Raw genomic sequence first — 7,500 nt, 5'->3', positions numbered from 1 at the left:
GTTTTGATGGCTTGATACCATGAATATCCAAGTGATTATGCTGAGTGGGAGAGTTCTACTTATACTGATATGTATACACACATGTTATTATACATTGGTTAGTGAGTTTTTCTGTTCACATATTTTCCACAACAATACAAAAGTGGTAATACAGCATTTGCATTGAAATGATCATGAAGGGAAAATATGGATGTAGTTGTCCCTCTATTACTGCTGTATATGGAAGTCATGGGCCATCAATGAGACAAAGTGACCCAAAAATGCAACATCCAATATGTAGCAGATACTTTCATCCAAAGTGACTTACAATAGCATCTTGCATTGCCCAGGAGCTGAACCCAGGTCAGCTATTTATTAAACAACACTAACCACTGTACCACTGACACCTTTATCACACATTTCACACACACTGATACATTTACCACTCAAAAGTGGTATCTACAGTGTTGTGACAGGCAAACAATAGATCTAAAAGGTTTGGTCTTGGTGTCATGATAACTGCTTGGCTTGAAATATTTGTGGAATATGGGGGATTTTAGGGGTGGATAAGACGTACTAAAGATTTCTCTCTAAAGATTCAAGGCAAGGTAGAATGCTGCGGTACTGTAAATGTTCAGTTCATTAAAACAATCAGTCTGAATTCAGAGGACACCACGGATCAGGATTTGGGCTGCAGGAGACTTCTAGTGGTAGTCTCATGTGAAGGGACCGACATTTAAGGGTTAGTTTATTCAAATGTATTCCATAGTCAATAATTTAATACATCTCATTCATAGTGGTAAACTTTAGTGATATTTGGAGAACATGGGAAGTGGAAAGATTAACATGTGTATTCTGACCACATGACTTTCCTCAAACTCATGTAGAGACCTTGAGTCTTTGATCGTTGCTGGAGCCCTGACACCTCTGTGTTCTCTGTGACTCCCAAGTGTTAATTAGCATTTAGGGATCCACCCCCCTGGCATGCACACAGCTTATATTCTGTGCTTCCCCAAAAGACAGACAGTGAAAGATATTTAGGTGGAGATATACTCAGTGAAATCTAATTCTCTCTCCTCCTCTGGTGCGCATCATTGAAAGAATAAAACCTGGATCCTTGGTTATTCATCACAATCTGACTGAGTCTCAATACATTTGGGATATAGAAATAATTCCTTTCACATGTATTGTTGTTTCACTGCAACTGTACTATAGTATATCACAGAAACTTTAGCATAGAGCTGTCTTGAGGCATATTTACTGGATTTGTTTTGGATTACAATATGTACTCTATGTTTTTCTTTTCTTTTGCAATGCAACACTTAACTATGCAAAACTAGAGGATACTGCAACACATTACATTTGCATTTTTCAATGTTTCAGGTTGTTTGTTGTTTTGAGTTCACTGTACATTGAGTGACGTAGTTTAATGGGAGAGAGCATATGCTCTAGTTATGGCAGTGGGTGAAGTATGAAGTGTTTTGGTGGTTGGAGTGCATTTTGCACCAAAGGTTAACTGATGTTCTCTGGTGTGTGTCTGTAAAGCTGTCAGGGACTTCAGGTGACAGAGACGTGTGGAAGATGGAGTTTTATTGGGAACAGCCAAAGCCAGGGGAACAGTGGAAAAAACGGGACAAACACAAAAGTAAAGCAGGATTTAAGAGTCCAAACGACACAGAAGATAGGGAGTCAAAACTCCAAAGCTCAGAAGTATCTTGGGAAAACCAAAAGGCAAACCAGGAGTAAACAGGAACTAATACAGGACCAATAAGCACAGGAGGAAATGCAAACGGATAGGAAGACCTGGAAGTGGGAGTCGGGGCAGATATGGAAATGGAGTGAGTCGTGGGGATTGTAGTCCTTAGTGATACGAGGCCAGACAAGGGAGTGAGGGGAGTGAGCAGTTTCTCTAGTGGTGGAGGGAGTGACAGGTGCAGGTTATCCACCAATCAGGAGATTGGGAAGGTGACTGAGGCAGGTGTGTTGAGTCAGGAGGGGGCGTGGCAGGAGCAGGGCTCAGCGTTTGGAAAAAGTGGACATGGTATTGAGACAAGTGTGGACATCTTTGGACAAAACACTTCTTACCACACTCCCTTCCCATCTTTATCACACACACACACACACACACACACACACACACACACACACAAACAATATTACGAAAAAAAACATTGACAGTAACATTTTATTATTTAAAAGGAAACTTCAAAAATGTGTTATTTTCTCTCTACTGTCTGTCAGGCTAAACTAAAGTGAGTATCACAAGACCAAGTACTGACTGCTGAGAGGGAATTTGACAGTGACAGGGAATTTTCATGTTCCCTCTCTCACACACACACACACACACACACACATGCAACATATAATATAGACACACACACACATTTCACATAATTTTGAAACCCAAACGCATTAACTGTATTACACTCACATACTGTACTTTGTACATTTATACTCTCTCCTTTCAGAAATATGGATGTGGTTTATTTTGATGTCTTACATGTCCAGCATGCACAGAACACATGAGGTAATAACTGCTTCCCTCTTTGTCCTCATGTGTGTCCCTCAGCTGATCTAATGGAGTCTTTCCTTCTTTCTCTCTACAGCCTGGAAGACTGCAGTATTACAGATGAAGGCCTCAGATCTTTACTATCAGCAGTGAGATCAAACCCATCAGCACTCAGAGATCTTTGGCTGAATGAGAATCATCCTGGACACTCAACACGGCAGCTGATCTCTGAACTTAAGGAAGATCCAAACTGTAAACATATCACCATATATATCTAGACTCTCATGAATCCATTCACATTTTATTCCACGTTAAATATTCCTCTACATTGTGTATAAAACAAATAATTCCATATGATGTTAAACTGATTCCTCTTTAGTTACTGGAATGATTAGTGACATGTTGAAGTCACTGCATATATGATTTATAGTAGTTGTCCAACAGCTCCTTTCCACTGTACCTGTCTTTGTTTAGGAAGAAATGATGTTACTCCTATCTCTGTACTCCACTGGACTGTAAATATATTTCCCTCTCCCTTGTATACTACTTGCATCACGTTACTATTTGAAACAATATGTTTGTTTTTGTTTATAACCAAAACAATTGTCAGTAGTGTTGTACAAAGCATGTTTTCATTAATATTCCCTTAATTCTAATATTGATAATAAACTTGACCGATGAGATCAGATTATTGTTTAATGTTCAATGATTCTATATTTGTGGTCATTTGGAGTTCACACTGAAAATAGTCTGTGTGAGTTCTCTATTATCATTAATCAATATATAATGATCATTACCCCATGATCAGGATGCTTTGTGCTCTGTCTTCAGTTGGAGATGAAACACTGGGGGTCAGGTGCTGTGGGGATTGAGTTTCATTTAGCATTTCTCTGACTACCAGTGGAAACAGCGTGACATTATGATGCCAGTCTGATTTGTCTCCTTATTTACAGTGTATTTCAAGAGTTCATGACATAGAAAGGTTTACAACCTCATCCTAATTCGTGTCTGGGAAGAGATTACAGTATTTGTTCAAACCCTTAACTGCAACAGGTTTGTGCTGGGATGCCTGGGAAAGCTTTAACACAAATGTACTAAAGAAACCACTGAACTAGACTGGCCAACCAACTCGACACACTCTGACCTGTATTGCTTGTTGAAAACATGCTTCAAACCTGTGCTTCCCTTAAGGACTCATATTTACAGATCAAAAATGGGACAGATGTCATTTTGACTTGTAGCGTCTGTCTGATCATGGTGTGAATGGGGCCATGAGTGTTCAGCTATGACAGGCAGAGTGAAAGCCACAGGATAGGAAGAGTGGATGTGGTGGTGGGTGTTGGCTAGTCCTTCCCAGGCAAAGCAGTGTACTGTTATCCTGTCTCCTTATTACCTGGGTAGAAACATCATTCTGGGCTTACTGTCATTAGTGTTCACGTGATGTACAGCACACAGTGACAAACCATCATCAAGATATGAGCAGTACTTTGACAAGGTGCCAGAGTACTTCACAAGATGCTGTCTCAGATCCATTGTGCTCTGCATGGAAGGCTTGGAGGGCCGTTCTTTCCATGATCATTTGACACAAATCAAAGCTGTTCTTTCCAACATCATCATTCACAACAGGGTTCTTTTATTGGCGTGTCTGAAAGCTGTCACGTGTAGAAGATCAAGGAGAGTGAAATCAAAATCAAAGTTTTCTAAAGAATGAGTCTCAGTCAGACCACATGCCATTACTCCTACCTGTTCATCCTTTGGCTCTATGGCATATATATGATGTGGGATTTAGTGGCACACATACAAAGTAAGGCTCAATGATCTATATATTCAAGACACTGTCCTGTTGAGCCAAGTGGTATATATCTGCTAGCTTTGTCTTTATATGGTAGACAGGACCTTAAGCCTCTTTCTCTCTCTCTCTCTCTTTCTCTCTCTCTGTCTATCTCTCTATCTTTGTCTTTAAGTCTGGGTGGTGACATCAGCCTGTAAATAGAACAGAATTATGGTTCACAGAATTATAAATGTTCTGTTGTGTACATATCTGATATGCCTATGACCATTCATTGTTAAGGTTGTTAAGTTTGTGTGTATTTGTCTGTGTGTTTGTGTGTGTTTGTGTTGTGTCTACAATGTCATAAGTGGCAATTCCATCTCAATGTTGTGTCATTTCTCTCTGAACTTGGTAACACCTTTTACAATATTTTACAAATCTCTGTAGTTCTTGTCACCATACAACATTAATGCCTTGAACAGTGAGTGTGTGTGTGTGAGGGTGTGTATGTATATATGTTGTATGCGTTTGTGTGTGTGTGTGTGCTGAATTTTAAACTTTATTTATGTATTGTGTCAGTGGAAGAGTGTGTGTGCATGTGTAGCGGGCCATCATTAGTTCCAAATACACACACACACGCGCATGCACCCCATCTTTCTTAGTACACCATTGAGTGATCTTGCACATGAATGTAGTCTATCATGTCTGTGACGAACCCTTGTTGGGCTCGTCGGCTCTGCCCGTTTTGTCTGCAGGAATGGGTGTAAATTGAGTGCATGCGTGTGTGGCTGTGGTGAATCTCTGTCTTCCAGGTGCCGGTGATTAACCACCTGGGCGGGCGTGTCCCTCCACTATAGGGGCACGGCACTTCCTGAGTTCGGGAGAGCTGGAGAGCTTTGTTTGATAACTTTGATTGAGAATTGGAACTTTGGAAATTTGTATATTAAACCTTGGCGTTTCGGATAAACTTTTGTGTTGTTGGTTTCTTGTAACAAGGCTAAGAGCCGGGTTGTTACAATGTCTAATTCACTCCAGTCCACTAGGGAGCAATGGTGTGTCATCAGATGCACTCTGCAAGGCAGGCAGGATAGGAGAAGGAATTTGGGAGCTTTGTTTGAACTCCATTGTCTCCATGCCTTAACACCTGTGTGTTTTGTTCTTTACTTTAAAAACAATTTTTTTCCTACAGTCCATGGAAAATAATGGCTGTATTTAATTCTGCTCCATAAATGGTTGAAATTCTAGAGTCAATGCCAGCATAGAGAGCTGACACTGAAAAGCGGACCAGTGACGGCAAAGCAGCAGTGCAATACCAGCTATGTACAGCAGGGGGCAAAAAAGAGCATAACAGCCAGTTTGCCAAAGAGCGTCCTACTCTTTCACGCTAGACTATCAGGGTCTATAGAATGGTCAAATGGAAAAATAACACATTGATTTAAACTTAACCCAGCAGTTAGATCCCAGGCTAAAATAGAAAAAAAACTCAACAGAAAAATAAATATTCACTGTGTCTCCAGACACCTTAATACCTTAAATCAGATTCATTTATAAATACACCAGTGGATTTTCTAAGTACATTTCAAAATAAACAATAAAATATGATAAAAATAATTTGTTTTCAGTCAGAAATATCCTGCTCTTAATCTGCAATTAAGAACAAAACACTTCTAGAATGTTCCACTGGATCACCCACTGGAATGTGAACTTCAAACTGGACAACACACTCACTCAATCTTCTCTTTCACAGTACGTTTCACAGGACAATTCACAATGGCATTGCACAGTCCCCCATATATTCAGTAGCACAGTCCCCCATACATTCAGTAGCACAGTCCCCCATACATTCAGTAGCACAGTTTGTAGAAAGTTCATACATTTCTCCTTATATAAACCGTCAACAGTATCTGTTCTACTTATTGGAGAATGAAAGGGTACTGCCTTGTTGTACGATGAACAGTAGCCCCAAGTCTTGCTTTAAAGATGAGTTCCTCTGTAAGCCCAGTGCTAAAGATGAGTTCCTCTGTAAGCCCAGTGCTAAAGATGAGTTCCTCTGTAAGCCCAGTGCTAAAGTGGATGATGTCGAGTGGCAGGGATGAGTTCCTTCATGAGTGAAGAATCAGTTATTAAGTATTCACCAATTTCTTATTCTTATTGAATAGGCAATGTATTCCTGGCATATCCTTAATGACACAATTGTTGGTCTCAATTTAAACTTAATGGATACAAAGTAAGAATTATATATTAACAGATATATAGTAAGAATCCAAATAGAACATTTCTAGCCTCCTAATACAAGGTCTGAATATGTTCCTTCTAGTGGCAGACTAGTTGTAGAAGTATTCCTAGTGGCGAACATCATCACCGTATTTCATTACTCAATGCAATAGCACAGCAGGGCACCACAGTGATCCTCTCACCCAGACTGGCACAGCAGGGCACCACAGTGTTCCTCTCACCCAGACTGGCACAGCAGGGCACCACAGTGTTCCTCTCACCCAGACTGGCACAGCAGGGCACCACAGTGCTCCTCTCACCCAGACTGGCACAGCAGGGCACCACAGTGTTCCTCTCACCCAGACTGCTACTGGCACAGCAGGGCACCACAGTGCTCCTCTCACCCAGACTGGCACAGCAGGGCACCACAGTGTTCCTCTCACCCAGGCTGCTCGTGGCACACAACTCTACACCTGGGAGACGGGTCCCGGTTCTAAAGTGGACACTTACTTGATCAGAATGAGTCCACTTCAAACAGGAACATCTCCATAGGATAGCATTACTGATGCAGCACAGACATCTCCATAGGATAGCATTACTGATCCAGCACAGGTTCCCTGGTCCAAAGTCAAAGTTGAAAAATATCCACTATGACTACAGCTCATAGGCAATAAGACACATTCACCCTTAATAACAGTAAATATCCACTATGACTACAGCTCATAGGCAATAAGACACATTCACCCTTAATAACAGTAAATATCCCACTATTCCTTCAAAAGTCAAGTCTAATAGTTTTATAATGATAATGCAAAAATGATTAAATCAATTATGCATGACTTTGAAATGTTTATTTTGAGAAACAATTTATCTGAACATACTTGTGTCCAAGATGCCCTTCCACACCTCTTTTTGTTCAAATGTCCAGATCAAACATGAACTTCTCACACACACTCAAACTTGTTCAAATGTCCAGATCAAACATGAACTTCTCACACACACTCAAACTTGTTCAAATGTCCAGATC

Source organism: Clupea harengus, chromosome 14 (genome assembly GCF_900700415.2).
Source record: "Clupea harengus chromosome 14, Ch_v2.0.2, whole genome shotgun sequence".
Lineage (NCBI taxonomy): Eukaryota > Metazoa > Chordata > Actinopteri > Clupeiformes > Clupeidae > Clupea > Clupea harengus.
The sequence above is the reverse complement of the archived record's forward strand: the minus strand, read 5'-3'. Positions refer to the sequence as shown.